We start from the raw sequence: 19,567 nt of genomic DNA, 5'->3' as shown, positions 1-19,567 counted from the left end.
ATGGTGTATTATACTAGTCAAAAGTTTAGTGTTTGGCTCCATATTCCTAGCACACAATGACTACATCAAGATTGTGACTCTACAAACTTGGTGGAAGCATTTGCAGTTTGTTTTGGTTTTGTTTCAGATTATGTTTTTCACAATAGGAATGGATTGGCGTAAAAGGTATTGTGTCAATTTGGAGTCACTTTTATTGTAAATAAGATGTTTTCTGAACAGTGTGGATACTACCATTATTATGGATAATCATGAACGAATCATGAATATTGATGAGTGAGAAAGTTACAGTCTAACAAAGATCATACCCCCCCAAAAAAATGCTAACCTCTTTCCACCAATGTCTCTTGATTCAGGCATTTTCCTGTGTCAATGTATGCAAGCTCTGCAACTGCACCTTTCATTGCCACCACTTTCATAGCATTAACAGACTCTGATGTTCTTTTGGACTCTTTATTATATGGCCTACATTCCGTCTTGGAAGACGTGGAGCATGATAAAATGTGCCACGGATTCCCAGATGGGAAATGTGACACTGTTTACAAAACCACTCCCGATAATTTATTGAAAAACAGCAGATATCTCAATTTAAGTTGTCTTCTCCCTGCTAAATCAATTGAAGCTGCCTCCTGTATTGAACCGATTAGCCAAGATATTGTATCATAAGTTTGAAGAAAAGTGTGTGTGGCAGCTTGTAGCTAGCAGAAAGTACACTGTAGCTCAATTTTCTTGCATGCTTAACTTTCTGTGTTACACAACGGAAAATTCAACTGAACCTCAATCGTGCCATATCTTCATTAACAGAAAGGGCCTGCAAGAAGGAGGCAAACTAAAGCATTGATGTCTGTAGAAACTGCATTGCAATGTCTGTAAGGATGCACAGACTGTTCCGGATGTTGAACTATGAGACGCTAATGCTAACTGAGGCCCTCATAGTGTCTCTTGTATACATTATGGTGGTGACTGCGTCTCCCAAAGGTGAAACTAGCTCTTCTCAGACACACTGGCTTTCAGCTCCATAAATCATTTACTGGCCTTTGGGAAATCCTGAGAAAGTATTAAGAGCAAGACTATCAGACAGCTTCAAAAGGCTCTCGAAGCTCAGGTGAGATGGACTTCAATGATTGAGTATTGACTTATTTTTGATTGGGGAGAAGAAGAAAAAAAAACTTGGCGGCAGGATGAAACCAAGATGACAAAAACAAACTTGAGCGTTAAGTTAGCTCTTAGCCCCGCAGCTACATCAAGGCTACACCAAATACCTCACAGGAAGCCAGTGTGATGAATGTTAGGAGACTTTTGAAGGCCAGTCCAAAGGCACACCGTCTGAAGTGTGTATTTACCCTTATGATGTGTAAATGTTAAGCCTATTCTCCGCTCCAACGCAGAAAACTCCTTCATTATGAATAAGCATGATGCATGATAAATTACCAATATCTCGTTGAACATGCAGCCTAACAACCACATTGTCTTTAATGGACTATGGAGCGTTGTGTTTTCTTCTGTAGCAACAAAGTTTTCTTCACGACATCTAAACTCCAAAATAGAGTACTATTATGCTTTCATCTGGACCTTTAACCCTAACATATCCACTATAATTTACCTTGCAAGGCGAAGATGCCGCTCTGGCATAGCTCATATTCTTTGAGGCACGCAAGCCTCTTCAGCGATGAGAAGGTCATATCATAGAGAAAAGAGCTGAAAATACATTCAAAACGACAAAACAGAAAACTGCACAAAAACAACCCAATGCTTCTGTATCGAGCAGTCTGGCTGAATCAGTGGAACAAGAATGCACAATCACATGGGGAGAGGACGAGCAAAACACAATGAGATTTGATGAGCGAGAGAGCAACACAAAGAGAGAACAAGGGGAGTGAAATACAGATAGGGGGAGGAGGGAAAGAAGGGAAGTGGATGGAGGTAAGGCATGCAGTGCCAGAAACGGCAAAGCAGTGCAAAGCTCCAGGAGCAAGGCGAATATGTAGGCGCTCATAGCAGAGAGAAAGAGTGGCTGAATGGAAAATCTGCATGGCGTGAGTTAGAAGATGGTGCCTTTGGGGGTGTGAAAACACACCGGGAGACTCGCAAGCTGATTAGCATGCTTGGGGAAAGCCTTTTTGGGGCTGAAATGCTAGGAGGGAAAAGTATTTTCCTCCCAACCATCAAGCATACTTTACCCCGGAGTTAAGCCTGTGTATTTTCAATGAGCAATCATTTTCAATTGACCCCCACTTCAAGTGTTGTATTGGATGGCCTAGGATGGTCTTTGTGAGACACAGAGTAGGTGAACGGATAATCTCTGCATGTGCGGATGAGGTGTGATCGTGTGGGGGTGCTTTGCTGTTGACAATGTGATTTATTTAGAATTCAAGGCAAACTTAACATGGCTACCACAGCATTCTGCAGCAATATTCCATCCCATCTGTGTCAGGATTTGGCCAGGGTTGTTCCGGTTTTTGGTCACTAGATGCCCCCATTGTGCCTTTTGAGCTTTTGTTTTCCCTTGATCCCCATTATTATTTGCACCTGTGCCTCGTTTCCCCTGATTGTATTTAAACCCTTTGTTTTCCTCAGTTCTTTGCTCTGTGTTTGTATGTTAGCACACAGCCCTAGTACGCTGTGAACTCTTGTTGATCCCGGTGGACTCTCTTGTGGAATTCTGTTTTTTGTTCTTGTTTGTTTGTTTTTGAGTATCTTTTGAGGCTTTTTTGTGCTATACCTTCCACCTTGTGGATTTACCTTTTTTGTCTTGGAGGATTACCTTTGTTCTTGTGGAATTCCTTTTGAGGTTGTGGAGTTACATGTTTTCCTGAGGAACTTCACTTTTTACTTCATTAAATACACCGTCTCAAGTACTGCTGTGTCTGCCTCATCTTCTGCGTTCTGCCGACTATTCGTGGCTCAGTTGGTTAAGTGACTGTTTCTCACGGGTTCGTAACCGGGTCCTGACAATCTGGTTTGCGCTTAGCGGGACTATTGTTTGTTTTTCGAACAGGACAATGACCCAATGCACATCTTCAGGCTCTGTAAGGGCTATTTGACCAAGAAGGAGAGTGATGGAGTGCTGCATCAGGTGACTTGGCCTCCACAATCAGCCGACTTCAACCAAATTGAGATGGTTTGGGATGAGTTGGACCGCAGAGTGAAGGAAAAGCACCCAACAAGTGCTCAGCATATGTGGGAAGTCATTCAATACTGTTGGAAAAGCATTCCTCATGAATCTGGTTGAGAGAATGCCAAAAGTGTGCCAAGCTGTCATCAAGGCAAACTTTGACTACATTGAATCAAAAATAATTGTTTAACGCTGTATTTGTTACTATGTTATTCCATATATGTTATTTCTTATTTATGATGTCTTCACTATTATTCTACAATGTAGAAAATTATTTAAAAAATAAAGAAGAACCCTTGAATGAGTAGCTGTGTTCAAACTTTTGACTGGGACTGTACATATATATATATATATATAGTTTAGAAACCACTAGTCTAGCGGTCTAGGCCGCTGCCTCTGGTGCATATGTATTATTTATGCACACTCTCATCTATATCTCTCTCTATCCAATAAACATACACAGACTTAAAAAAAGAATATATATATATATATATATTAATGTATTGGGCTATGCTCTTTTGTGGCTGAATTTATATGTAGATGGTATCCAAATCGATAGAGTACAGCAAGTATGGAATCAGTTAACATTATGGTCGATTAAAAATTCAGTATTTGATGGGAAAATCCAACAACCTTGTTGTTGCAAGCATCACAGTCCAGCCATCCGAGCTCCCTGAACCACCAACCTCCTCAGCCAAATGAAAGCCTCACAATCTGGGCCACTACCAGGGGAAGACAGGGGCGAACTCTCTCCACTGAGCTTTCTCCACAGAGGGACAGAGTCAGTGAAGAGTGAAGATCTCAATCTTAGGGCACTGCCATTACAGTGTCAGTCTGGCAGCCTGGTGTGTGTGTGTGTGTGTTCATATATTTGTGTGTGTGTGATGGGTTTCATGTTAGACTAGAGAGTAATGCTGACCTTGATTTACCTCTCAGGATTCCATTCTGGACTACACCCAACCAGTACAGACTCCCACCTTCCCCTCATCCATCCTTCCCTTCCTCCCTTTATCTATCCCTCTTTCTTGGGGATGAGAGTGGGGCCAGACTAAGCCAACGGCTGTGGTAAAGAAGTCAGGCATCTTTGTGTCCCTCCACCTGTGCCAAGCCACAGTAGTCTGCAGGCTCTAACCTCTGCACGCTACCATTTTAAAGGCGTAGGGATACGCTACCAACTACTACATCCAGTCATTAAAAGGCTTGTGCCAGAACGCCTCTGCTCTATTTGACTTTCCCTGTCATACGAATTTCTGCTGGCTCGTAACTTTCCGGGCAACGGTGAAAGCAAGCTAATTTTAATGCATGCGACTGTCAAAAAGATTCCCCATTTTATATTTTCAGTGAGAGGTTATTGTGCTTTTCCCTTCATTTCAGACGCAACATGATAAAACATAAGAGACGTGCTTATGTCGGGGTGGGAAAAAGCTGCCAAGTACGATACAAAAAGAGGAAATCAATGGCGATATCACTGTCAGATATTCAAAACAGTTTACCATTAATGAGAGCACGGCGCTCTACGACTTTGCCACCATAATAACATTTGCTGTGAAGGAAATGACAAGGTAACATCTAGAGTTGCTAGATGCAGGAGAATTGCCAGTAGAGAATATATTCTTGCTAGTTTCCAAAACACAGATTAAGCCCATATGCCTGGACTTTTCAGCCCATATGCTTTTCAGTCCACGATTAGGCTTAATATGGGTCAGGGTTAATATGGGTCTATGGGGGTAACGTTACTAAACCAGTTCAGATGAAGTGTCAACTTCAAATCACATTGTAAAAATCTCCAGCACAATAATAGTGTGTCATAAATTGAATTGAATTACCACAACAATTCATTAAAAAACATTAGAATGACAAACCAAATAAATATGTAGGCTACAGCAGCCTAGAGGTAGGCAAATTGCGTTTTTTCCCCCTGTCGTCTCTCTGGCGGTGGCGAGAATGATTAAGAACTGTAGGCTACATGTATGCACTGCGGAGGCCCGTTGGAGGCTTGACAAAAAATGTAAATTCCCTTCTTGCCTTGATGTTCATAAAACTCCACCAACCCCATTTTGCGCTATGGAACCCAATATGATATGTGACCACCTGGTTACTGCAAAACTAATCTGCCGGGGACACCAAAACCAGAGTTTCCACCGCAAAGCCCAAGAGCCTGACCTTCTCTAGAAGTTGCTATAGCCCTGCTTTGGATATTTAGAATATATTGGCCATTGGCTGAGACATAGGGCGTGTTCTAGCGTGATATGTCAGGGCAACCTTTGTGGATGTCCATCATCATTTCGATGATATGCTAAGAATTACAATTTGTAATATATGTTATGAATTTGAAAAAATACAATATGTTATAAATTTGCAAAATGTACAAAATGTTACAAATTTGCAGAGACATATAATACTGTATGTTATGAATACTAGCTAGGTTAATAGCTTGCTAACGTTAGCTAGGCTTGGGGAAGGGTTAGCTAAAAGGGTTCAAGTTAGTTTCAAAGTAGCTAATTAGCTAAAATACTAAAGCTGTTTGTGATGAGATTTGATCTCTTAACATTTGGGTTGCTAGATGTTCACTTTTTGCCTTAAGTAACCATCTGCAACCACACCAAACATAACATGTCTTACTTTTTGAGCGTACCGGATTTACGGTTACTATGTTACATCTAGTCTATGAGACCAGGCTGATCATGGTGGGAAATTGAAAATGTGAATCGGGCAAAGTTAGATTTAATAATGCATTTAGGTTATTATTTATTGAGATGCATTAATAAACCAAATCAAATCGTATTTGTCACATGTGCCGGACACGTGTGTAGACCTTACAGTGAAATGCTTACTTTTCAAGCCCTTAATAACCAACAATGCAGTTCAAGAAATAGAGTTTAGAAAATATTGAATAAAGTTAATCAAAAAGTAACACAAGAAACTTACATAACAATAACGAGGTTATATACAGGTTGTGCTGGTACCGAGTCAATGTGCGGGGGTAAAGGTTAGACGGGCTCACTTCTAAAGTGACTATGCATAGATCATAAACAGCGAGTAGCAGCAGTGTTAAAACAAAGCGGGGGTGTACATGTAAATAATCCGGATGGCCATTTGATTAACTGTTCAGCAGTCTTATGGCTTGGGGTTAGAAGCTGTTAAAACCTCTTAGCGCACGGATCCTGTGAACAGAATCAAAATCGACAACATCCGATTAACCTGGAGCGCGCCAAATTCAAGTTACAAAATTGTAATATTAAACATTCAAGTGTCCTACAATTTTAAATCTTAATTTCTTGCTAATCCAACCACATTATCAGATTTCAAAAAGGCATACCGTGCGGTTATCTGAGGACAGCGCCCAGCATACAAAAGCATGACACATTTTCCAAACCAGCAGAGGCATCACAAAAGTCAGAAATAGCGATAAAATAAATCACTTACCTTTGAAGATCTTCCTCGGTTTGCAATCCAAAGTGTCCCAGCTACACAACAAATGGTAGTTTTGTTCAATAAAGTCCTTCTTTATATCCCAGAAAAGTCACTTTAGTTGGCGCATTTGATTCAGTAATCCTCCTGTTCCACTAGTTCAACATGCACACAAAGGAATCCCAAAAGTTACCAATAAACTTTGTCCAAACAAGTCAAACAAAGTTTCTAATCAATCCGCAGGTGCCCTAATATGTAAATAAACAATCAAATTTAAGATGGAATGTAGTATGTTCAATACCGGAGATAAATAACGAGGTGTGCACCCTCATCCACGAGCGCCACAAGACTAGTCAAAATGAGAGCCTTCTTGAAAAACAACAAATTCTAGCTCATTATTCAAAAATCAAGCCTGAAACCCTTTCTAAAGTCTGTTGTCATCTAGTGAAAGCCATAGGAACTACAATCTGTGAGCTATTTATTTGACCAGCGTTGAAATGGACAGTGACCTAAAAAAGAAAGTCTGGATAGATTTTCCTCTGATTTTTGCCTGCAATATCATTTCAGTTATACTCACAGAAATTATTTTAACAGTTTCAGAAACTTCCGAGTGTTTTCTATTCAATGCTACCAATTATATGCACCGTTATTTTGTATTATATTTTACCAGATCTATTGTTTTACATTCTCCTACATTCCTTTCACATTTCCACAAACTTCAGTGTTTCCTTTCAAATGGTACCAATAATATGCATATCCTGGCTTCTGGGCCTGAGTAACAGGCAGTTTACTTTGGGAATGTCATTCATTAGAACTTCCGAACACTGTCCCCTAGCCCGAAGAGGTTTTAAGGAGCCTTTTGGTCCTAGACTTGACACTCCGGTACCGCTTGCCATGCGGTAGCAGAGAGAACAGTCTATGACCTGTGTGACTGGAGTCTTTGACCATGTTTTGGGCTTTACTGTGACACAGCCTAGTATATAGGTCCTGGATGTCAGGAAGCTTGGCCCCAGTGATGTATTGAAAGCTTGATTTTATGGCTATTTTCAAACACATTTCCTGCAATTTTACTTAGTAATGATTTATGTTCAATACTTGGTCAATTGATTTGATGATTAAATCTAAGAAAGTAAATTATATTAATTGATAGTTCCCCTATCTGTTTTATTTTATTCTGCAATGGGCTCGCAAGTAGAGCAGTGGTCTAAGGCAGAGGTGTCACTAAAGACACCCTGGTTTGATTCCAGGCTGTATCACAACTGGCCATGTTTGGGAGTCCAATAGAGCGGCGCACAATTGGCCCGGTGTCGTCTGGGTTGGCCGTCATTGTAAATGAGAATTTGTTGTTAACTGAATTGCCAAGTTAAATAAAGGTTAAATAAAAAATAAGGTATATTGTAACCATGTGTGTAAGCAAATCAAAGTTGACTTAGCGTTATCCTTTAAAAAACATAAATGGGTGTTCCAATCATTTAAAATAACACTCCTTAAATCTGTTTCTTACTTCTAATAGTCCTACTCATCACTATTATATTTAGAAATAGAAAATGACCAGTTCTCACAATGGTGCTTGTTTAGTAAAGTTAGATCAAAGCTGAATCAATATCTCATAAGATCACAAAGCAATTCATTTATATTTTGCATAACAGAACCGAATATAATGTCCTAGCATAGCAGGCCTATAACTTTACTTTTACACCAAAAACACCTGCTCATTTCCAATGAGATTTTAGGATAGTTAGCTGAAACTGAAAAGCCAACAACAGAAAATCACATGCGCCAAAGCTCAACAGAGCCTCTAGGCAGGATATACAGTGTATTTGGAAAGTATTCAGACCCCTTCCCTTTTTCCACATGTTGTTACGTTACAGCCTTATTCTATAATGGATTAAATCCATTTTTTTCCTCATCAATCTGCACACAATACCCCATAATGACAAAGTGAAAACAGGTTTATAGACTTAATTTTTTTAAAATTAATATTTAAAAAGAGTAACCTTATTTACATAAGTATTGAGCCCCTTTGCTGTTGAGCTCAGGTGCATCCTGTTTCCATCGATCATCCCAGAGATGTTTGGAGCCCACCTATGGTAAATTCAATTGATTGGACATGATAAGTAAAAGCACACACCTGTCCATATAAGGTCCCACAGTTGATAGTGCATGTCAGAGCAAAAACCAAGCCATGAGGTCAAAGAAATTGACCGTAGAGCTCAGAGACAGGATGGTGTAGAAGCACAGATCTGGGGAAGGGTACCAAAAAATGTCTACAGCATTGAAGGTCCCCAGGAACACAGTGGCCTCCATCTTTCTTAAATGGAAGAAGTTTGCAACCAACAAACCACGTCCTAGTGTTGGCTGCCCTGTCAAACTGAGAAGTGAGGTGACCAAGAACCGGATGGTCACTCTGACAGAGCTTCAGAGTTCTTCTGTGGAGATTGTAGAACCTTCCAGAAGTACAACCATTTCTGCAGCATTCCACCAATCAGGCCTTTATGGTAGAGTGGCCGGACGGATGTCACACCGCAGTAAAAGGAACATGACAGCCCGTGAAAAACAAGATTATATGGCCTGATGAAACCAAGATTGGCCTGAATTCCAAGAGTAATGTCTGGAGGAAACCTGGCACCATCCCTACAGTGAAGCATGGTGGTGGCAGCATCATGCTGTGGGAATCTTTTTCAGGGACAGGGACTGGGAAACTAGTCAGGAGTACAGAGAGATCCTTGATGAAAGCATGCTCCAGAGCGCTCAGGACCTCAGGCCAGTGCGATGGTTCACCTTCCAACAGTACAATGACCTTAAGCACACAGCCAAGACAATGCAGGAGTGGCTTTGAGACAAGTCTCTGAATGTCCTTATGTGGCCCAGCCAGAGCCCGGACTTGAACACGATCAAACATCTCTGGAGAGACCTGAAAATAGCTGTACAGGGATGCTCCCCATCCAACCTGACAGAGGTTGAGATGATCTGCAGGGAAGAATTCCGAATAGAGAAACTTTCCAATACAGGTGTGCCAAGCTTGTAGCGTAATTCCCAAGAAGACTCAAGGCTGTAATCGTAGCCAAAGGTGCTTCTGAGTAAAGGGTCTGAATACTTACTGTATGTAAATATGATGTTTCAGATTTTTTTTATACATTTGCCCGAAATTTAAACAAAAGCTGTTTTTGCTTTGTCATTATGGGATATTGTGTGTAGATTGATGAGGGGGGAGACTATTTAATCAATTTTAGAATAAGGCTGTAATGTAAAAAATAAATGTGGAAAAAGTCAGAGAGATCACTTTCCAAATGTAGTGTATGATTTGATTGAAACAAAATACGAGAAAGGCTAATAGTTTGTTAACACCATCTGCACTCATTTTCTCACGAAACAGTAATTCAAGAAGATCGATCAAAATGTATAGGCTATTCCCATGAAACTGATTGAGATCAATCAAATGATTGGCATGCAGATGTTTCACCCGTAAAACGTGAATCATTTTCATTCCCTATTGCCAGTGATGGCCTATTTTGAAATTAGGTATGCCTAATTTGGTGTTTTGAGAGTATTAAAAATATAACATTTTCTTGAGACAAAATGTGTTGGCATAGGCAGATGTTGCAATTGGAGGATGCATTTGATACCTATTCTATACAGGGCGCTCCAATCCTGTTCCTGTAGAGCTACCATCCTGTAGGTTTTCATTCCTACCTTAACCTAGCAAACCTTATATCTAATAATTAGCTGGTTTATAAAATGAATCAGATTCGTTACAACTGGGGTTGGAGTGAAACCCTACAGGGTGGTAGCGCTCTAGGAAAAGGGTTGGAGAGCTCTGTAATGATAAGCTATTCAATAGGCTACATCTGTCGGTACGAACTTTGATTGCGGAAATGATGATGTCAATAAATAAAAAATAGCAGTACTACACCACTGGTGGAACCAACAGTATCTAATTTTTGGTTTGAAATTGATCTCTTTTAAACCTCCTAAATGAACCTGTTTGTTTCATACTAATTCTGCTATTTAGTTAACTTCATTGCAAACTCTGCAGGAGGTTCCTCTTTACATTGTTCACATCACATGCTCCGTCTTTTAAGAAATAATGGTTTTCGAGAGAAGTTGCTAGATCGTGGCTAGACACTGTTGGAATGACTTAGTGACCATTGGGCTGACAGGCTAAATCTCTGTGAAGCTCTGCGTCCAAAATCCTAACCGTTAACGATATCCTGATGCTAACTCTGCCCTTCTCTCTCTCTCTCACTGTCTTTCAGACTGACTGTTCCATGGCCCCTCATCTTCTGTCTTCTTCGCCGGAAAAGAACCATGTAGTCTGAACATCTTCTGATATGGTAAGTTGCTACAGTTTGTCAGTGTAATGGAGGCCGAAATGTAAGGGCTAAAGCGGCAGAATTCATGCTAGGATAATGTATTACATATTTTGATAGCCACGTTTGCCCTGACTATTCATCCTTAGCTTCATGACCCCACAAAAAAAACAAAAGTTAAATCATAGACGATGTACATTACTGGCCACGGCCACTGAATATTATTTTAAACAGAGAAAAACATTTTTTTTTCACTTGGCAGCAACGATTAAGGGGGAGGACACGTGATATAGTCAAAGTCGATTAAAAGCAACTTCAATCAGTTTTGGAACTGTGACATGGAGAAAAGTACCACTGCCTTCCCTGTTTGAGCTCAGTCTGGATCAGTCTGTGTGATCTGGGCTTGGTACTTATACACCAGACGCATCACACGGGAAGAAAAGGGAAAAGCAGTGGGTGGCTTTCCAAAATGTGCAAGTGTGTCCTTCACAGATTCAAATACTAATACATGTATATGCATTCTAACAGTGGAAGCACTTGTAAGAAATTACACAGCCTTGACATCCACGTGTCAAATTTGCATTATCAAGAGATCAGATGAAAACAAATGAAAAGACTGAAATGCAATGTACAGTAGAGCCCGCAATGCAATACATTTGAAAGACTGAACTACAATGAAATGCAATGCATTTGAAGAAACTGAAATGCAATGCATCTCTTTAAAGCCATCGAGCTCTAGGTTATCAGTTTGTATACAACATGCAAAAATAAGGCATAAATGCAATGGCATGCATCCTGTTATGTTTGTTACCATATTCAGCCATTGACGGTTTTCATGATTTGAAAGAAGAGGTCATCAACATAAAAGGTTTCAAATGTTTTCCATATGATTATCACTGACAGTTTCAGCATTAGTATGTTTTCAATGTCAATTGTCAGTATAAATTATTTGATTGTAGCAATACTGGGTTACATCAATGACACATATAACAAATAATATCAGATATGATCAGTGTTCCCGGGAAAATAGCACACAGTGGATTTGTCATTCTACTGCAGTAGTCTAAAAACGGAGGCAGAATAATTCATTGCTGGAGGGCTTAAGCATCAGGACACAGCGGTGGCTCTAGGTGAATAGGGCCCCAGGGCCCTTCTTTTTTTATTACTCAAACCCAATACAAATCCTCCCATTATGTGCAACAAGATAACAGCTGACCAGAGGCCTGTGCCAATCAGGCTGCCCAATCCCACCCATTAAATGTTCCCAAATTGTAATGGGAATGGTAGGACATTGCACATTGGAACAGAGACTCTGGCAGAGCACAGAGCCAATTATTTCTGTAGCCAGAGCTAAACTCTTTCTTGTTCTATGTTTATATTGGCGTCAAAGAGTAAGAAAGCTACTGATTATACAATAATAATACTGTGGTTTCTTTACACGGATGACTGCATTATGCAGGGGTGTTTTTACATTAGGCACAGGCAACAAAACCTGGAATAATAAACCAGTTGGTGCTCTGAAGCACTGTTTTAATTGTATTGCTCTACCTCCTTATAAAATAGGAAACATAACTCTGCAAAGAGAGTTTGTCACAAAACTGAATTCCCTGAATCACTGTTACAGGCTCAATGCAATAAATCCATCGATGACAGTAAACATGACGTACATGCACCAACAGTAATTATTGTTTACATATTTTCTATGGTTTTAAAAAAGATATTTGTAGTCATATGAAGTTTGCTTTCTGAAATACAAATGGATGTGCCCTGTAAAAGATTAATGAAGCCATCTTTGACTAAAATTGGAGCATGGGTCTCCTTTGATGAAATCAATGGCAAATACATATTTTTTGAGGAAAACCCAATGTTTCCTCTGATTAAATTATACATCCACTCTGTGGTTTGAAATATAACCGTGTCTGGTTTGCTTTGGGGGAACAACTATACAATAAGACAACCGCAATACCGCAATGTATACTATGCCTACAGAGTATTCATATCCTAAACCCTAACATAGATATTTATCTGCCACGGTAAACTGCTAATCACACATTTGTACATATTCCTTCATCATCTTTTGTTCATCTTTTTCTCTTTTGAGAAGGAATGTGGTAAGGCGACAGCAACACTATTGGTAATCAGCAGGCATACTCCTGTTTGAAAACAAGATAAAGCCTTTGAGGAGACCGTTGAATACGGCAATAATCACAAAAGGACGGGCGGCCCTGCCGCAGCTTAACCTCAACATTATAGCAAATGCTGCTGGGAAATCTCCCCCGTAATGCCCCTCTCTAGCATCCTCATCTTGTGGAGATGGAAGCTTGGAAGCTCTGGTAAAAAAAGAAGCTTCTTACTACCTTAGAAGACCCTGAAAACCTCTACAGTTTTGTCTGAGCCTCTCTGAGTTGAATAAGCAAATATTTTGAATGCAGAATGTTTAAAAAAAACACATTTTGCATAGCAATATTCAATGGGGTATTATTATATCACAGTCAGACAGCTTTGCCTATTATTAGTAATATGGTTATTAGAATATCATATTTGTTGCACTCTGCAGTAGATAGTAATTTCTATTACTTTTTACCTGAGTCTATTTACATGCAATATTACAGGAAATGCACATCTCCTGCCATCACAAGAAAGAAAACTATTGTTAATAATGTATTACATTTCTGTAGCACTTTTCATAGAATCTCAAAGTGCTTTAAGAGCAAAAGAACAAACAAGCAATATATCATGACAGGCCAACCAATAGAGGCCAAGTCTATGAAAGCTGCTAATCTCACTTTTGCAGTATGTCAGTAAACAATTCTACTAAATCCACTGCCTTTGGATTGTTTGCTTTTCTCTTAGCGGGCTACCTAGTGTTGCTAGTTTTCTTGGTAGCATCAGTTATTCAATGTTTATTTGTTTCTCTGAGCAAATTGATGTCCAGGGTCCACTATCAATTAATTCATCCCTGAGAATAGGTTGCGTTGAGCAACTAATGACACCGAATATAGAAACGGTCAAAAAACTATTGAAAGTCACGTCCTGTACTGTTTGAATAAGACATATATTATAATTCAGAAAATTAATATTGACTCAAGAGCAGGGCCATCTGGCTTGCCTTTTTTTGTACCGTCATCTTTGAAATGCAAGAGAAAGGCCATAATGTATTATTCAGCCCAGGCGGAATTTACAGCAGTGCATGTGCACAGTTTTAGACTGATCCAATGAACTATTGCATTTATGTTCAAAATGTTGTATCAAGACTGCCCGAATGTGCCTAATTGGTTTATTAATACATTTCCAAGTTCATAACTGTTCACTCTCCTTAAACAATAGCATGGCATTATTTCACTTATATTAGCTACAGTTACTTGGACAGTGCAGTTAGATTAACAAGAATTTATGCTTTCTGCCAATATCAGACATGTCTATGTCTTGGGAAATGTTGATGTTACTTACAACCTCATGCTAATTCAATTAGCTTACATTAGCTCAACCATCCCGCGGGGGACCAAGCGATCCTGTAGAGGTTTGAAATTATATTTATCTAAGTATTATGGATTTCCTGATAATAAAATAAAGTGTGTCATATCACAGCACATATGTTTTTCATTGAAGAGCTTAATTAGATATACAATGGTAGCCAATAGTCATGTATCTCAGTATAGCGCCTATCTCCAAACAGGACTCATATACAGTGTAACAACTGTTGTCTGAATAGACATTGACAACTATGTTCAACTCTTTACTGTTGGAAAAGTGACCCATTTGATTGAAATGAGTAGTCAATATCATACATCTTTCCACATGCATGTATGGCCCAACCAGTTAGTTCAATGGGGCGGCAGGTAGCCTAGTGGTTAGAGCATTGGGCCAGTAACCGAAAGGTTGCTAGATTGAATCCCCGAGCTGACAAGGTAAAAATGAGTCGTTCTGCCCCTGAACAAGGCAGGCCGTCATTGTAAATAAGAATTTGTTCTTACCTGATTTGCCTAGTTAAATAAAATAAATGAAGACAGATTTCATTGGGATTGAAGATAATGTGAAAGGTGATTGTTGAATGCAAAGAGCAGTGTGTTCCCTTATGGTTCTGTTCAGTAGAAAGTGGACTGGAAAAAAACCTTGCATTTGCATTTGCTTGACTCCAAAGCAATGAACAAATGGTAAGGCTACAGGAGACGTCTAGAGACAATTATTTCTTCTTATACCAAACACTATGGGCTAAATGTTCAACGCAGGCTGCAGCAGGAGGAATAGGTTGCAAATGGAGCATTCTGAGGACAAGTAGGTGACAAATTCTTAGTGACAGTCGGAACATTTTAACCAACACAAACACACGTTACTTTTTCAAATGTATTTTACATTGGTGTGACTGTCCTTGTCTATAAGTGTATCAGTGTTTTGTAACTTGCCATATATATTTTTTTTTTGTGGACTCCAGGAAGAGTAGCTGAGGCTTCTGCAAAAGCTAATGGGGATCAAATAAACAAATATACCACATTGTAGAAACAAAACTATAAAAGAATCATGCACTACATGCATTGGAGGAAGAAAAATGAATTTTTTTGCGGAAAAACCCCTCATTATGAATTCAGTATACATCAGGTCGTAATTTACATTGAATGTTGAGAAGAAAATGGGAAAAAAGTCCACCAGATTGTATGTTACACCATGGATTTTTCAGGCCGCTGTTTTTCCACCCAATTAGGGAACATTACCTGGAGCGGTTCCCACATGAATGTTTGAAGAGTGGGGGCCTTCCAATACTACATTAGAGCCCACCCCCCCCATCGCTCTACAACACATGTGCACTAACACTACACCACCTGCATCCAGGAGAGGGAGAAGGAAAAAACATGCCATGTTGATCTCTGGCGTTTTTCTAATTGGCCACTAATTACCAAAACCTAGCCTCTCCAATCATTTCAGCAGAGGGCATATTTTAGGTCAGTCATCATTCACGGAGTAACAGTATGTGGTTATCAATCATTAAAACATTGTTTTGCTAATCTTACACTAATGCTCATCAATCATGTTTTCCCCCAAGAAAAGAATGTGCAGAAAACGAAGGTGAAGGGCATTGATTGGTCTCAAGGCCCAGAGCCAAGGGTCTATCCATCTGTGTTTTCCTTCTGTTTTCTGCTCAACCCGAACGTCGTCAGGCAACATATTAATAATGAAATCATTTCTGCCACTGACATGTTTTCCTCTCTCTCTACATGTTTCCCCTCTCTCTCTCTCTCTCTCTCTCTCTCTCTCTCTCTCTCTCTCTCTCTCTCTCTCTCTCTCTACATGTTTCCCCCTCTCTCTCTCTCTCTCTACATGTTTTCCCCTCTCTCTCTCTCTCTCTCTCTACATGTTTTCCCCTCTCTCTCTCTCTCTCTCTCTCTCTCTCTCTCTCTCTCTCTCTCTCTCTCTCTCTCTCTCTCCAATTTTCAAGAGGACGCTCATCAAACAAAGCTTTTCCTCTCCATTTCTGAATTGTTTAGACTCACATTCAAGACTACACGTTGTAGCTGAGTCATTAAAAGAAAGAAGTTCAGACTGGTGTTTCTCCTCAACAACCTGAACTGTGACTGTTCCACATGTGCTGATCACAGCCAAAATGTTAACAGTCCTTATTGAAGTTCAGGAGTAAAACCCACATGTAGCCCAGCTAGCCAGGCTCTGAGATAAAAACATACTGCGTCTAAACTCTCTTTGTCCTCATCTCATGAGAGTAAACAATTTATTTTCCTTTTGTGAACGACCGGCAATTTTAATAGCATGACTGTCCTTCACTTTTACTGGATGTACCTCCTGTGCTCGACTCCGACAGTCAGACAACGACTCTTCTCAGCTCTTGTAATTGAACAGGAGACATTTTTCCTCGCTCTCTTTTCCGTCTCCGTTAGGTGACACAAGGAACAAAGTGACACTGTCCGCAATTTAACCCCGTAGGGTCGATGTCCACACGCCCACAGAAATCGAGTTAGCATAATAACACGTTAAAATCCCTCCCAATCAAAAATCTGTCAGTTTAAGCAAGATATATATTTATTTGTTTGCGTTGGATGCATCTCAATCCACAGCATCCGCAGATGTCGCACTTCCGCATCTGCGGGGAAAGTTGACAGATATAGAGGCATGTTTGTCAGACCATGAGACATCCTGAAAATCTCTTCTCACAAAAATCGTCAGTGGCGTCCAAACGGTTTGGCCTGCAGACTATTATGACCCCCTCTATGGACTACGTACATGTTGATTGTTTTGGTCTAGGATGCCCACAGGCCTCACAAGACTTGTCTGAAGGTCCCCTGGTACCAGTTGATTGCCAATAATAAGGGGTTAAATACACCAACAACAAATAATCCTGATGTTTCGTATATTACTCTCATATACAGGACAGACACGTCCTTCATTTTTTTTTGTTGAACTATCTGTCGTTATATTTAGTCAATCTGTTATTCATTGCATTTACATGTGCTAACCAGCAGTCAGGCCAAATAAACATTTTCATCCAATTTAAAAAATAAAATAAAAATTATCCTTCAAGGAGTCTTAAAATGTCCAAATCAAATGACAAAATTATCCTTGGTATGAGCTTCTTAAAATGCCTTCGCATATTGGCCAGTAAATGAAACAAAATGTCAGCCCCACCATTTTCTCACACTCTACACTCCAAAATACAATTGTTGAATTACTGTAAATGCAGTCTTAGGTAGGATCATTATCATAATATCCATTTGATCCAATGATCCAGGTCTTTGCCATCTTTAAGCCTTGGGGTATTCTTCCATATCCCTGATAGTTTAATGAAATTCACTATTTGCTTAAGCAGTCACCTCACCTAGTCTCCCGTTAGTGACTAACTTGCTGATTGAACTGTAATGCCTTATTAACTTTGTGTGTGCCTTAATTCCTTAATTACATGGCTCCCAAAGACTCAAGGGCAAGATCCCCACCCTACACACCTCGCCAGATGGGGAGGTGGTGTCATTTCGCTGTGTCCCTATCCTTCAGCTTCCCCAGACTGCAGACTGTCTTTCAAGGGGGTTCTTTGTTCTAGCCCGGTGTGTTATTGGTCCTGACTGAGCCAAATAAACAGATGGGATCCTCCATCGTCTGCTGAAAATCATATGACAGAATGCCAAAACACATTAAATAGGTGCCGATTACACTCACTGATTTGAAAACATAAAGAGGGTCAATGAGGTCGGTTGTCATAGCAGTGTGGCATCTCCAGTAGAGCATTCGAAAAATGAAGAAGTGAAAGAGAGGAGGAGAGAGTGAGGTGCCACAGAGTGAGTGAGTTGTGTAACTTGGCCCCATCCATTATGTAAAAGGACTCCTAGCAGCTCCCTTCTTAAGCAAAGCCTGATTAAGCCCAGGTCTATGGCATGAGGAGGGACTTAAAAAGGCTGTTTTCTAGAGGGCTGGGCTAATCAATATTGACAAGTGTTCCTCAAAGAGCGTAGGAGTGATTCATGTTTCAAAGTGATTAAATTGCCCATGCTACATGGCTACGCTCTTCTCTGTTTGAAGAGAACCCTTTGACTAGAATGTCTCACTGAAGTCTCTCCCTCAAAAGATGAACTTGTGTTTGTCCCCGGCTGAATTTGTTATCTTCTCTCTGCCGCTGTCGTGCATCTAGATGAATTGTCCAGTGTAGAAGGTAGATGTTGGTGATAATAAAGCGCTTCTTCTATATATTTTGTGCGAACAGTGCAATTTGTACTTAGGCTTTCAATAAAGAGGGAGTCCTTAAATTTGACTTAGAGACAGGTTTCTACTGCCTAGGGCACAGGCAAAGTGCTAACAATAAGATTAAGGTAGCCGGTCCTGAGTTCTAATTGTCATGCAGGTGAAAGAGGACCCAAAAGCGACTTAACAGAAACAGAGTTTATTTAAGTCCAAAACGGGATAACAGAAATCCTCTAGACTTGTAGAGGGGAAACAACTGGAGAAGCGGCCACAGACTGCAGGTCGCTTCGGGTAGGCGCAGGCCGTAGTCGACAGAGACACCTGCTCACACGCAGCATCTGATGAAGGCAACAAACACGACAGGACAGGGCGATACACAATCATAGCAAAAACACGACAGGACAGGGCGAAACGCAATCACAGCATGGTGAATACAATACAAGGAACCGACGGGACAGGAACGGAACACAAAGGAATAAATAGGGACTCTAATCAGGGGAAAGGATCGGGAACAGGTGTGGGAAGACTAAATGATGATTAGGGGAATAGGAACAGCTGGGAGCAGGAACGGAACGATAGAGAGAAGAGAGAGCGAGAGAGTGAGAGAGGGAGGGGGAGAGAGAGGGCTAGAAGGAGGGAAAGAACCAAATAAGACCAGCAGAGGGAAACGAATAGCATGGGAAGCACAGGGACAAGACAAGATAATAAATGACAAACATGACAGTACCCCCACTCACCGAGCGCCTCCTGGCGCTCTCGAGGAGGAACACTGGCGGCAACGGAGGAAATCATAGATCAAACGGTCCAGCACGTCCCGAGAAAGAACCCAACTCCTCTCCTCAGGACCGTAACGAAAAACGATAAAAAGGGAAACTAGGGTACTACTCTAAAAAAAAAATGAGAACTAGGGACAGACTGAGACACAGCAAGGGCAGGGACAAGAACAGGAGAGATGCGATGGCAGGGAACAGACTGAGACCCAGCAAGACCAGGAGCAGAAGCAGAAAAAAATTACCAGACTTCTTCTGCGCGCAGTCTGAACACGCAGCCACGAAACGGC

At 40.5% G+C, this 19,567-nt stretch overlaps 1 protein-coding gene across 2 annotated transcripts in view; it reads left to right on the top strand.

Moving 5' to 3' along the window:
- LOC124011661 (leucine-rich repeat and immunoglobulin-like domain-containing nogo receptor-interacting protein 2) overlaps positions 1-19,567 on the top strand; it is a 415,677-nt gene that overhangs the window by 81,588 nt on the left and 314,522 nt on the right. For both annotated transcript variants that reach the window (XM_046325122.1, XM_046325121.1), the window contains exon 2: positions 10,780-10,857. The gene's annotated coding sequence lies outside the window, so the exon portion shown is untranslated. The remainder of the gene's footprint in view (positions 1-10,779; positions 10,858-19,567) is intronic.

Source organism: Oncorhynchus gorbuscha, linkage group LG23 (genome assembly GCF_021184085.1).
Source record: "Oncorhynchus gorbuscha isolate QuinsamMale2020 ecotype Even-year linkage group LG23, OgorEven_v1.0, whole genome shotgun sequence".
Lineage (NCBI taxonomy): Eukaryota > Metazoa > Chordata > Actinopteri > Salmoniformes > Salmonidae > Oncorhynchus > Oncorhynchus gorbuscha.
The sequence above is the reverse complement of the archived record's forward strand: the minus strand, read 5'-3'. Positions and strand labels throughout refer to the sequence as shown.